Below are 14,288 nucleotides of genomic sequence, written 5' to 3' on the forward strand. Positions count from 1 at the left end.
GTACTTTTTAAAAATTAGGTATTTGTTCTGAGTTGGTTGAAAGTATATGGGTCAGTAAGTAGAATATTTAAATGAATGTATATCTTTGTCCTCATTGTGATAACAGAGTAGGTGCTATAAAACCTGCACTTACACTATCCACTCTAATTATCCTCAGCTTTAGGATTTTGATTAGATGTATTTGTTGTACCTCTTGTTACCAAATCCAGAGAATCAATCCATTAATCGAGCCTAGGAAGGGCTGTTTTTATGAGGCAGGAAGGGACCCCACTGCTTGCTGCCAAACAGGACCTCCTTGAGGACCTGCTGCAATTAATGTTCCATTTCTGTGTTGAGTACTGTTAAAAGAGTATTTCAGGTCAAAGTTGATCTGAACATTCTGTATAATTCCACAGAGGTCTGGGGTAGCTGGAGGCTGCTTTAAGTTCAGCATTGACTCCTGCTGTCTCAGTAGTATGAAGTGGGCTGTTGTTATAGACATGGCCTCATGGAATAGCTTCTCTCTGCACTACCTGAGGCTAAATCTAATGAGGCAAGTATGAGCAGAGAATGAGCACAATCAGAGGGGCAGCACAAAAAGTCAGAGTAGTAAGCGGGTATCAGGAAATCTAATAGGAAGCTTCCATATTTGTTTTGTATAATTCATAAATTTAAATAACATTTCCTTATTTTAACATTTCCTTGTTTACAAAGTAAGCACAAAAAAAGTCACAGAAGAAACACTTTAAAGGCCTGTAATCATTACTACTAAAAATACACTCCTGTTCCTATATGGTAGGGCTTTCTATTTCAATACTAAATTGTGTGATATATTCATCCCCAGAATATTGTAGGAAAAAATCCTTTACAGAGACATGTGCAATATAAGGTTTTCAAGTAGAATTATTCAGTTAGAATAGTTGTCATTCATATCTCCCTATCTGTGGCTGGTCTATGAATGACAACCAATACCCAAATCAAGAGTATATGATGGTGTCTGTGTGTGTTTCACATTGATTTAACAGTACCAACTAAAAGAGAATGTGTGTGTGTGTGTGTGTGTGTGTGTGTGTGAGAGAGAGAGAGAGAGAGAGAGAGAGAGAGAGAGAGGAGTTCACAGGATATCAGTTTACTTCGTTTTCTAGAAAAGTATTTCATCATAACTGTACTGAACTAATCATACATGTTTACTGCAATCATAATTGTCCCAAACCAATCGCATATATTTCAAAAAGCTCTTTCCCTACACAGAGCTGGAAATAAATCTCCAAAAATACTTTAAAGGAACCCAAGTAGCCAAAAAAATACAGCAATGTTTCTGAGTTCAGAAAAGACTTTCAAAAATACAGAAATTGTAAAATATATGACTATCAGAAAAATATTAAAACTTTACACTGCTTTTCTTTAAAAATGAGACAATTTAAACACTCAATACTTTAAATTTTATCTTATAGTATCTGAGGTAATCTGAGAGTAGACTAAACTGTCAGAGTTTATTGAACAAATGCCTTTGAGAGGAAACTAGAGCTTCAACTGTATCCACCTTAAGAGTTTTCCTTAACCAAAAAAAATAATTTCATGATAGTAACAAAATTAACATGTAGTAAGCATGTGCCAGGAACTGAGTCAGGAATATTGCATATACATATATAATTCTGAAAATAATCTTGTAAGATAGGTATTTACTGTTAATTTTACAAATGAGGAAAGTCAGGTAGAGATATTGACACCAAAATGTTTGTTCAAGATCATAAGGGCAATAAGAGAAAGAAGAGTTCACCAGTGCTGCCTGACTCCAAAACCACTGATCCTACTACAATATAACACTCCCTTCTTTAATGAGTGAAAAGCAAGCATGTTAACCTACCCTGAAAAATCCCATACCAATATATACATACTGCAATGTCACTGCACTGTTAATTATCAATGACAATATACCACCCAACAGCAGTATAACACACATCACCATGGCTTCCTAATTTTCCATTAGCCTCTCTTTCCCTTAACACCACTAATTCCTCTACCAAAATGTCTACCCAACCCCTCAGTTACTTGATAAGAGAAGAATTCACTATCCCAGGAGTTTACACATTCTGAAACATACTGCTCATTTATCAGAAATATCAAAGAAAGAGATACTTGCAAGCATGAATCTTCCACAGAATTAATCAATTGAAGCAACATACATGTTTTATTTTAAATGTCTTTTTAAACCTGCAAAATTTTTAAACCACAACTAGAAAATACAAAAGTAATTCAAATGTTTTCTCCAAAAAAGCATTGGATATAATTTTAATTTCGTATACATGTTGACTCATGAACATTTATGTATAATTTGGGAAATAAAACTCTCAACACACCAATTTCCCATCATCATTACCATGTAGAGTTTAAGAGTTTGTTCTTGCTTTTAATATTTGTTTCTTTTCTCACTGTTGGCTGCACTTCTGAAGGCTGCTAAAACAGCAGTTTTAGTGATGCCTTCTCCTGAATTTCCATATATTTGTTCTAATTATCTGGATCTTCTAATGTCTTAGGTAACAAGATTGCCATGCTTATTACAAAAGTATCTAAATGGGTTAGGAAACAAAGTATCATGGGTCTCTCTTGTTCAAATACATATGCCTGAATATACTAAGAAAACAACATGGTAAGGTCACAGAATAAGTATTTGATAAATAAATTGTGAACACTGAAATACTGATTTTGTCCACTTCAACACTGTTTTAATAGACACACAGGATATGTAATATATACCAATTCCCTACGATGAATATATTATGTATTACAAACATATATTAATAAAAACTTCAAAAAATGATTCTTAGTTCATGGTCAGCTAACTCCAAGGCAAAAACATGGTGGAAGGGTGTGGCAAAGCAAAATGCTTAAATTCATGGCAGTTAGGAAACAGAACAGGGGAACAATGCCAAAGAGGAAGGAGCCAGGGACCATATACAGTTCCCAAAGTCATAACTCCATGACCCACAAACAGAAGTGCATTTTGTTAATCCCTTATGTGGCTCCCAAGCCAATCAAGTTGACACAATTAAACTTCACACTCGACACGCCAGCGAGGACCTTTAACGCCTAGTCCCCCCACCCACCCACCCACATCATCCCTCGTCCAGCCTGAAGAGTGGAGGCTGCAAGGCCCCTCCTGCTTCACAGCAGGCTTCCCTGGAGAAGCAGCCCCGGAAGATTTAGCACTCCCCTGAGTCGCGCAGAACACATGCCAAATCAGCCCGTTGTAGACAGGCAGGTCTGTGCACACCCTACCGAGGTCCTGAGTCATGAGGAAGACACCGAATCACCCCGTTGCAGACAGGCAGCCACCTGATTCCACACTGCAAAGACCCAGAGGACACCAGACCACCAGAACAAGGTACTGAGTCCCACTGTTCCTGGCCCAGAGGTATGGGCTTCTGAGCCGTCATCCCACTGCTCCTGGTCCAGAGGAAGGGGCTTCCCAGTCACCATCCCTCCCGCTGCTCCCAACCCAGAGGAAAGGGCTTTTGGGCCACCTTCTGTCCCACTGCTCCTGGCCCACAGGAAAGGGCTTCCGGGCCACCATCCCTCCCACTGCTCTCAGCCCAGAGATAGGGGCTTCTGAGACACCATCCCACTGCACCTGGTCCAGAGGAAGGGGCTTCCCAGTCACCATCCTTCCCGCTGCTCTCAGCCCAGAGGAAAGGGCTTTTGGGCCACCTTCTGTCCCACTGCTCCTGGCCCAGAGAAAGGGGTTTCCGGGCCACCATCCCTCCCACCACTCCCGGCCCAGAGGGAGGGGCTTCTGAGCCACCATCCCACTGCTCCTGTTCCAGAGGAAGGGGTTTCCCAGCCACCATCCCTCTGGTTGCTCCCAGCCCACAGGAAAGGGCTTTTGGGTCACCATTCCTACCGCTGCTCCCAGCCCCTGTCCCACCTCACCCAGCTCAGAGGAGGTAATCTGTGCAGGCACGAACATACCCCCACCCCAGTCAAAATGAGAAAACATGTAAATAAGCCTCAAAACCAGACTTCCAGATCACCTACAGCAACCCCAAAGGGAAATGAGATGGAACACTCTGATACTCAACCACCTGGACCCACTGAACTGGCAACCAAAGGGGATCTGGAAAAAATGAAATCAAATAATTTCTCAGATAACAGGAGAAATTGTGCCCCTATTGCAAGACATGATTAATAAATCTAGAGAGGAGCTGAGGAACATGATGGAATCCCAACATAAGAAACAAATGGAATCCATGAAACAGATGCAAGTAGATTTCCAGGACATGAAAAATTCCATTGAAAGTCTACAAAGCAGAATGAGCCAATGTGAGGACAGAATTTCAGATATAGAAGATAAGATTGCAATTAGTGACCAGGAAAAGAAAAATTGCTTCAAACTTATAAGGGAACATGAGAAATCAATCCAGCAGCTGCTAGATGATGCAAAGAAGAATAACATAAGACTTATTGGGCTCAATGAAGAAACAGGAGAGAGTGGAGATGACATAAAAAATCTCTTCACAGAAATAATGGCAGAAAACTTCCCAAGCAGGGGAAAAGAGCATGACATACAGGTAAGTGAGGCATATAGGACTCCAAATAGCCTTGATCAAAAAAAATCTACACATAGGCATATAATTGTTAAGATTCCAGAAACACAACAGAAGAACAAAGTTCTCCAAGCAGTCAGAGAAAAGAAACAAATCACATACAAAGGAAAGCCCATCAGAAGCACAGCAGACTTCTCAACACAAACCCTCAAGGCAAGAAGAGCTTGGAGTGACATATTCCAAGCCCTAAAAGAAAACAGCCTCCAGCCCAGATTGATGGACCCTGCAAAACTATCTTTCAAAATGGATGGAGAAATAAGATACTTTCATGACAAAGAGCACCTTAGGAACTTCGTGAATACCACACCAGCACTCCAAAGAATTTTACACAATATCCTAGGAACAGACATTGAGGATCACAACCCCAGGAAGCAAAGCAGAATGAACCCATCTGGCACGACAAGAAATTAAATGTAAAGGGGGAGAACCCAACAAAAAGAAAAAGTCATGGCAATGACAAGTCAATATGTTTCAGTTATAACCATCAATGTTAATGGTCTCAATTCACCAGTCAAAAGAAATAGACTGGCAGAATGGGTCAAGAAGCAAAATCCAACAATATGCTGCATACAAGAAACACACTTAATTCAAAAGGAAACTCATAGACTGAAAGTTAAAGGGTGGAAAACAATACTGCATGTGACAAGAACCCAAAAAAAAGCAGGAGTAGCTATTCTCTTGGCAGATCAAGTAGATTTCAAACCAACACTGACGAAGAGAGACAAAGAAGGACACTACATCCTTGTAAAGGAAAGAATCCAACAGGAAGAGATGACAATCATAAATATCTATGCACCAAACACTAGTGCACCCAACTATATAAAACAAATACTAACGGACATGAAAAGTCATATATGCACTAATACAATTGTAGTGGGGGACGTCAACACCACACTGTCACAAATAGATAGATCAACTAGACTAAAAATAAGTCATGAAATACTAGAACTCAATCGAACTCTTGAACAAATGAACTTAACAGATGTTTCCAGAGTCTTCCACCCCACAAAATCAGAATACACATTCTTCTCAGCTGCACATGGGTCATTCTCCAAAATAGACCACATACTCACACACAGAACATGTTTAAGTAAGCGCAAAGGAATTGAAGTTATCCCCTGTATATTATCAGACCATAGTGCGATGAAATTGGAGCTCCATAGCAAAAGAAACTCAAAAAATTTCATAAACACATGGAAATTGAACAACACACTTCTGAATAACCAATGGGTCACTGAGGAAATTAAAGAAGAAATCAGACAGCTCCTTCAATTAAATGAAAATGACAATACAACATATCGGAATTTATGGGACACAATGAAAGCAGTCTTATGAGGGAAATTCATAGCAGTGAATACGCATATTAGGAAAACAGAATGAGCCCAATTAAACAACCTGATGCTGAACCTCAAGCTTCTAGAAAAAGAAGAGCAGGACAACCCCAAAGCTCATACAAGGGAGGAAATTATAAAGATCAGAGGAGAAATCAATGCAATGGAGACTAAGAGAACAATACAAAAAAATCAATGAAGCCAAGAGTTGGTTCTTCGAAAGAATCAACAAAATTGACAAACCTTTAGCCAACCTTATCAGAAAAAGGAAAGAAAAGGCCCAAATCCATGCAACTAGGAAGGAAAAGGGTGAAATTACAAGAGGCCCAGCAGAAATCCAGAGGATCATCAATACCTACTTCCAGAACCTATACGCCAATAAGATGGACAACACAGAAGAAATGGACAGATTCCTAGATACATATGAATTACCAAAGTTGAATGAAGAAGAGCTAAAAATTCTGAACAACCCAATATCCACCAATGAAATTGAAAATGTAATTAAAAACTTATCAACTAAGAAAAGCCCGGGCCCTGATGGCTTCACTGCTGTATTCTACAAGACATTTAGAGAGGAAATGCTGCCACTACTGTTTAAACTCTTCAATGAAATTGAGAGGGAAGCAATACTCCCAAATTCATTCTTGGAAGCAAGCATCACCTTGATCCCCAAAGCAGAGAAAGACACAACTGAAAAAGAGAACTATAGGCCAATCTCACTAATGAACATAGATGCAAAAATCCTTAATAAGATAATGGCAAACAGAATGCAGAAGATCATCAAGAAGATCATACACCCTGATCAAGTGGGATTCATCCCAGGGATGCAGGGATGGTTCAATATACGCAAATCAATCAATGTAATACACTATATCAATAGAGCCAAGGACAAAAACCATATGATTATCTCCATAGATGCAGAAAAAGCATTTGACAAAATCCAACATGCATTTATGATAAAAAACCTACAAAAAATTGGAGTGGATGGTCTCTACCTCAAACTGATAGAAGCCATCTATGAAAAACCAACAGCCAATGTCATACTAAATGGTCAAAAACTGAAATCCTTCACACTCAAATCAGGAACAAGACAAGGATGTCCACTATCACCACTCTTGTTCAATATAGTTCTGGAAACATTAGCCACAGCAATTAGACAAGAGAAAGAAATAAAAGGAATAAAGATAGGTAATGAAGAAGTCAAATTGTCATTCTTTGCAGATGACATGATACTCTATATAGAACACCCCAAGAACTCCACCAAAAGTCTTCTAGACTTAATAACCAAATTCAGTCAAGTAGCTGGTTCCAAGGTCAACACACAAAAATCAATAGCTTTCCTCTACACCAATGACAGACTCACTGAGAGAGAAATAGGGCAAATAATTCCTTTCACAATAGCATCCAAAAAACTGAAATACCTAGGAATCATCCTAATGAAAGAAATCAAAGACCTCTTCTCTGAAAACTATGGCAGTCTGAAAAGAGAGATTGAAGATGATATCAGAAAATGGACAGACATCCCCTGCTCCTGGGTAGGAAGGATTAATATAGTGAAAATGGCCATACTTCCAAAACTGCTATATAGATTTAATGCAATTCCAATTGAGGTCCCAGCACCATACTTCATAGACCTCGAGAAAACAATCTAAAAATTCATGTGGAGCAAGAAGAGATCCAGAATAGCAAAAGCAATTCTAGGTAACAGAGACATGGCAAGGGGTATCACAATCCCCAACCTGCAACTCTACTACAAAGCTACTGTGATAACAACAGCATGGTACTGGCAAAGAAACAGACCTGAGGACCAGTGAAACAGATTAGAAGATGCAGAAACAACGCCAGACACACTCAGCCATCTCATCTTCGATAAAGGAGCCAAACACCCTCACTGGAGGAAAGATAGCCTCTTTAATAAATGGTGCTGGAAAAATTGGGCTTCAACTTGCCAAAGATTAAAACTAGACCTATATCTCTCACCATGCACTAAACTAAATAAAAATGGATTAAAGATCTAAATATCAAAATAGAAACTCTGAACCAGTTGGAACAGAGGTTAGGTAGAACCCTTGAAGACATCAGTATAGGAAAAGATTTTATGAACAAAACCTCAGTTGCCCATGAACTAGCACAAACAATCAACAAATGGGATCTCTTCTTATTAAAAGGCTTCTGAACAGCAAAAGAAACCACCAGCAGTGTGAAGAGACAACCCACAATGTGGGAAAAAATCTTCACCTGCTCTTCCTCAGACAAAGGTCTACTATCTCAAATCTATAAAGAACTTAAAAAGATCAGCCCTCCCAAATTTAAAGACCCAATCCAAAAATGGGCATCTGAAATGAACAGACATTTCTCAGACAAAGAAGTAGAAATAGCAAATAAATACATGAAAAAATGTTCAACATCACTGGTCATCTGAGAGATGCAAATGAAAACAATGCTGACATTCCACTTCACTCCAGAAAGAATGGCTGCTATCATGAAATCAACCAATAACCAATGCTGGCAGGGCTGTGGGGAAAGAGGAACCCTGCTCCACTGCTGGTGGGAGTGTAGACTGGTGCAACCGCTATGGAAAACGGTATGGAGATACCTCAAAGAACTAGGACTGGAAGTCCCATTTGACCCTGCTATACCACTGCTGGGGATCTTCCCCAAAGAATTAAAAGAATCATACCACAGAGATATATGTGTACCCATGTTCATAGCAGCACAGTTTGTGATAGCTAAAACTTGGAAATCGCCCAAATCCCCATCAACTGGAGACTGGATAAAGAAAATGTGGGGGTTTTTAAATAAAATGCAGTACTACTCAGCCATAAAAAATGAGAAATTAGAGAAATTTATAGCTAAGTGGATGCACATTGAGGCGATACTCTTAAGTGAAATAAATAGAGCATACATGTATAAATACTGAATAGTTTCTCTGGTGTGAGAAAAGTGAAAGTGTAAATAAGGACTAAATGTATAATAAGTAATGTGAAATAGGAAGAAAAGGGGCAAAGGGGAAGGAAGTGGGAGGGCTAGGGGAAAGGATAGAAGGGAATGGGATTAATATGAGAAAATGGAAAAATAGGAACAAAATCATTGTAAATAGGGAGGACTGGAGGGGTTGAAGGGAGGGCTGGGCAAGGGTGAAAAATAAGAACCAAGAGAGACTATGTAAAGGTGCAAATTTCCAATGATGAATGTTATTATATTGTATACCTAAAATGTACCAATGATGAGAATGAATAATGGATAATGTAAAATAGGAAGAAAAGGTCCAAAGGGGTAGGGGTAGTGGGAGGGGCAGGGGAAAGGAAAGAAGGGAAAGGAAAAAATGCTGAGAAATGGAAAAAATGGAAATAAAGTCTTTGTAAATAGGGAAGGGTGGAGGGGGTGAAGGGAGGGCTAGGAATGGGGAAAAAATAAGAACCAAGATGCATTATATAAAGGTACAATTCCCAATGAGAAATGTAATTGTGTTGTATACCTACAATGTACCAATAAAAGAATTTAATACAAAAAAAAAAAGACTTAACCACACTCTAATCATAAGGTGGATGCAAATCAAACTAAAAATGAGGGTTGAGTTCTGTGGTCCATACCTATAATCCCAGGTGTTTGTGGGGCGGAGGCAGGAGGACTGCAAGTTAAAGGATAACCTGGGCAATTTAGCAAGACCCTGTATCAAAATAAAAAGAACTGGGATACAGCTCAGTGGAATTGAACTTGCATAGCACATATGAGTTCCTGAGTTTAATCATCAGTACCCCCCCTAAAAAATCAAAATGAGATACCACTTCACATCTATTAAAAAAGATACAAGCACCCCATGATAAATGTAATGTATTATATACCTAAAATGTACCAATAAAAGAAAAAAAAAGATAGATAATAACAAGTATTGGTGAGGAAAAAATTTAAATTCTCGTACATTGCTGATGAGAATGAAAAATGGTGCAGCTATTTTTCAAAGAAGTTTAACAGTTCCTCAAAATGTTATACAGAATCGTACTCTGACCCAGCAATTCCATACCTAGGCATATATCTAACAGAACTGAAAACATGTGCCAACACAAAAACTTGCACAAGAATGTTTATAATGGAATTACTCATAATATGCAAGAGGGTCAACAATTCAAATACCTATAAACTGATGAATAGATAAACAAAATACGGTATATCAATACAATAAAAACTTTTTCAACAAAAAAGTAATGAAAAACAGATACATGTAAAAATATGATTTACCCATGAAAACACATCTTCAGTGAAAGAAACCATTCACATAAGACCACATACTACACAATGTTATTTATAGGAAATATCTAGATTACTACACAAGTCCATAGAAACAGAAAATAGATTAATAGTTTCCACAGGGTAAGGGAAGAGTGGTTAGGTAGCGACTGTTAATGAGTATAGGGTTTCTTTTAGGATCATGAAAATGTTCTAAAATTGAATGTAGTGATAGTTGTACAACTCTGAGTGGATCATTAAATTTTGCACTTGAAACAGGTGAACTGCAAGGTTGCAAATTATGTATCACTAAAGATGTGAAAAAAATAGATAAAACTGCTAGAAATCTATATACAACAAAAACTCCCAAACTCCCACAGAAAAAAATATCATAAAGATTTATATTCCTCTTATGTTCTATCAGATCCTTGACTGAATGACAAGAAAAAGAGAAGGTTTTAAGAAATGGGTAGATATTGAGACCTAAAATTCAATCAAATTGGGTAAAAGTAGAATCCCAGAAATATTTAAAAGTATAGAAAGAGGAAGGTGGGAACACAGAACATAAACTTTGTTGACCTGAGTTTTACTGTAAGCTTGTGTTTGGTTCCCTGATGGTTATCTACCATTCCTCCATTTAGCTTCTTAAATATCATTAACAATCTTAGGTTTCCCAGCCACCATCTCTTTATCCAAGGTATGCTGAATATATGCTTATATGTTTAATTTTTGTACTATTTGCTGTGTAACTTTTATGTATACTCCCTTAGAATACCCTTTTATCACATCCATGAACCAATGATCCCCTCCATAAATACTGTGGGTTCCCTTTCTAGACATTTTTCAAAGATCAGTGTAACAAAAATTATTTTATATAAGTACTGCAGAGGAAGAAGAAAACCTTTAAGACTACTGCAAAATAGCTTATGGACATTATAATAACTGTTTCAATTAGAGTAAATGATTGTGACAGCAGAATTTTTTAAAACTAGTGAAGTAACTAGTGTAAGTTTAAAGTACTATAAGGGCCAGAAGAGAAGAGAAAAGAGAAACTATCCATTGTATAAATCTCATCTCCCTTGATTTAGAGAACCTGACTGTAGCAAAATCTGAACCAAAGCCATCCTACAGAGCTTACATTTCTTAAAGTGCATTGTGCTTATTCTGAGATGATTTCCTCTCTGGATTCTTTCTTTTTAACCTACCATGACCACCACCCATATGGCCAGATACATTCTAATCCCGGTGCCCACCAATTTATGGTCCTGTACTCCACAATTTTGTGCAATTTTCCTAAAACTGTGATCATCTGATAATGTTCTGATTTTTCATTCTGTAAAGAGACTGCTGATATTATAAAAACCTTGCCCTAGGAAAAATAAAAATTGTATCCAGTCTTTGGAAAGAAAATATTCATCAAAGACACTTTGTGTGTAATTTCCCAGCAACATGATAAGCCTGGTAGGTGCTATAATCACAGGAACTCTGGACAAACCCAGAATGTAGATACTGTTTCATGACTGGGTTAGATGTTCCTGAGTGCCATGGTCAGGGTATATATATGGGCTATATGCAAAATTTGATCACAAAATTTACAGTAAAAAAATATGAAGAGGAAAAGAAGAAGGAAAAGAAGAAGGAGAAGGAGAAGTAGGAGGAGATGGATGGGGGATGGGGGAAGGGAAGGGAAGGGAGAGGAGGAGTTCAAGGAAGAGTGGGGAGGGGAGAAAGAGGAAGAAGAAAACCCTTAGGACTACTACAGAATAGCTTATAGACATTATAATAACTGTTTCAATTAGAGTAAATGATCATGACAGTGCATCATGACATGCAGTGTGTGAGAACATGCTGAAATAACACTTCAAAAGAACATCTCTCTGGTTACTACAGGAGTATCTGCTTTTATTGATTTCTCATAAAAGAGAAAAAATAATTTCCTAATCTAAAGAGACATAGAGAGAAAACGTTAAAATGTTTTTAAATGACAAGGAGTATCTGACCCTAAAATGGCTTACTCAAAATACAAACATCTCTTGTTAAGATGGCGCTCTTGTACAATCAGTTGCTGCCTGTCACAGAGCAAAGATTTTCAACAGCTGCAAAATTCTGCTTTCAAGGATTAGCAAATTGCATATTAATTAACTCCTGGAACATTTCTCTATCCTAACCTGAATGTCTTTTTTTGAAGAAAAATAAATAAATCTAAATAAGTTGCCCTAATTAATAACAAGTTTTTGCTTTGTTGTGTTCTTCTTATCAATTCATCCTGCCCCACTCACTTCCTCCTGGAAAGACCTGACCTCTTTCTGTCTTCTCAGTACTTACCAAGCACTTACTTTGTGCCAGGTACCATGTTAACAGCTGCTATGTATTGTCTCATGTAAACTTCAAAATATACTGTAGTATACATATCTCAGAGAGATTAAGTAAATTATCCAAGGTCGTACAGCTAATAGGTGGCAGAGTTAATATTTTAACAGAACTCTTGCTCAACTCTGAAGTTTATAAGCTTGACTATGACCAAATACTGGACCATTTGTCTTCCAAAACTCATCTCTAGGTAATTTTACATTTGAAATTTTATAGGTTTTTGTATAGGCCATTATTATAGAATATGTTCCCAAGTATAATAATTATTTACATGTATTTTTTCCTGCTATAGACTGAGAAATCCAATGTTCAGTTACAACTAAAAATATATGCTCAGTAAATGATTCTAGAAAGGGTGAATAAGAAAGAATTGATACATTCAGAGTGCAGCGCTCTCATTTACAAATATTTACATGATTCTTTAAAATGTTTCATATATGTACTTAGGAGTAAATATTATATATAGCTATATATATTATACATATTACATATAGCTATAGTAAGATGTTTGATAAGCTCTATAACAACCAGGACTTTATTTTCAAATTAGCTTATTAAATTTCCTCTTGACATTACCCTTATCCTTTAATTTCCACTAAGGGACATATAAGTACAAGAGAACCAAAACAATTATTCTAGTAAATGCATAAGTATTTATACAATAAATGTCTAATCAATAAAAATCACACATTACAGCCATTAACTAGGGAGTGGGTTTAAGACTCTTCCTCAAAATGATCAAATCCATACATAAACCTTATCTGTATTGAGTGGTCTAGACACATGCCTTGAAATGTAGCAGTCATTCAAGTCTCCTACAGCTGGTCAAATCCAAGATTCTTTATTTTCCAAGTTTTAGGAACGAATTCTTAGCCTAGTTCACTAAAAATTCAGAGATCTGCCATTCTTCACCTGTGTCCTAGAATCCATGGGCATTTTCTCAGTTGTTTAAAAGTGGTGGTGTTTCATTTAACTACTGTAAATTCATGGTCATACAAACCAACGAGGCATACAACCAAATTAAATTTAAAGTATAGGGATAAGGAAGTGTATTGTTCTAGTGCTTAATGTAGTCATACAATGAGAGATAAACTGTCACAATTCTCACTAGGGAAGATACTTCATTTACAGTCAATCAAGAAGTATAATTATGTCTATGGTTATGCATAATTACTTGGGGCAAAATTTCTTTTTACCTTAAATCTTAATCTGCACATTACAATTCTGGCTAAAAGGAAAAATCTTTTAACAAAATAAAGAAAAAATAAAAAAAATAAAAACCTCTCTGAACCATTACTACATAAGCATGAAAAGACAAAAATGGAAATAACTTGGAAGAAAGTGAACAAATAGCAATAGAAGCCACTATCAGGCATTTGCAAAGCAATTTGAAAAAAAGAAGTCTTCTTAGGAACACCAGTGGCAAATGCTTTGCACTTAAAATGAACTTGGGGCAAATGCTCACAGGAAAACAAAGACTTTTTTTTTTTTCAAAAAGTAATAAAGTCCAATTACAAGGATACAATCATTCTAGAACAAAACACCAAAGAAGAAGAATATAGTAGTAGGAAAAGTAATGTAGGAGAGAATCAACTGAACTTGAAAAAAGCACACAAATAATAGAAATGATCATTTGTTATGCATATAAGAACATATTTATTGATAACCTTATTCAGGGTTTGGAGGATCTGAGACAGGTGAGACATTCTCTTAAAAATGTGAAGGTATGATTTTCACTATTTCCTGAGAGATGAGAAAATAAAAATTAATACTAGAT

The 14,288-nt window shown here is 37.1% G+C and overlaps 1 protein-coding gene across 17 annotated transcripts in view; it reads right to left on the reverse strand.

Annotated features, from left to right (window-relative positions):
* Positions 1-14,288, reverse strand: part of Dlg2 (discs large MAGUK scaffold protein 2) — a 2,046,311-nt gene that overhangs the window by 1,527,732 nt on the left and 504,291 nt on the right. The window lies entirely within an intron of this gene.

This window comes from Heterocephalus glaber, unplaced genomic scaffold (genome assembly GCF_053883595.1).
Source record: "Heterocephalus glaber isolate CG9 unplaced genomic scaffold, H.glaber_assembly_v1.0 deba00001429, whole genome shotgun sequence".
NCBI classification, from domain to species: domain Eukaryota; kingdom Metazoa; phylum Chordata; class Mammalia; order Rodentia; family Bathyergidae; genus Heterocephalus; species Heterocephalus glaber.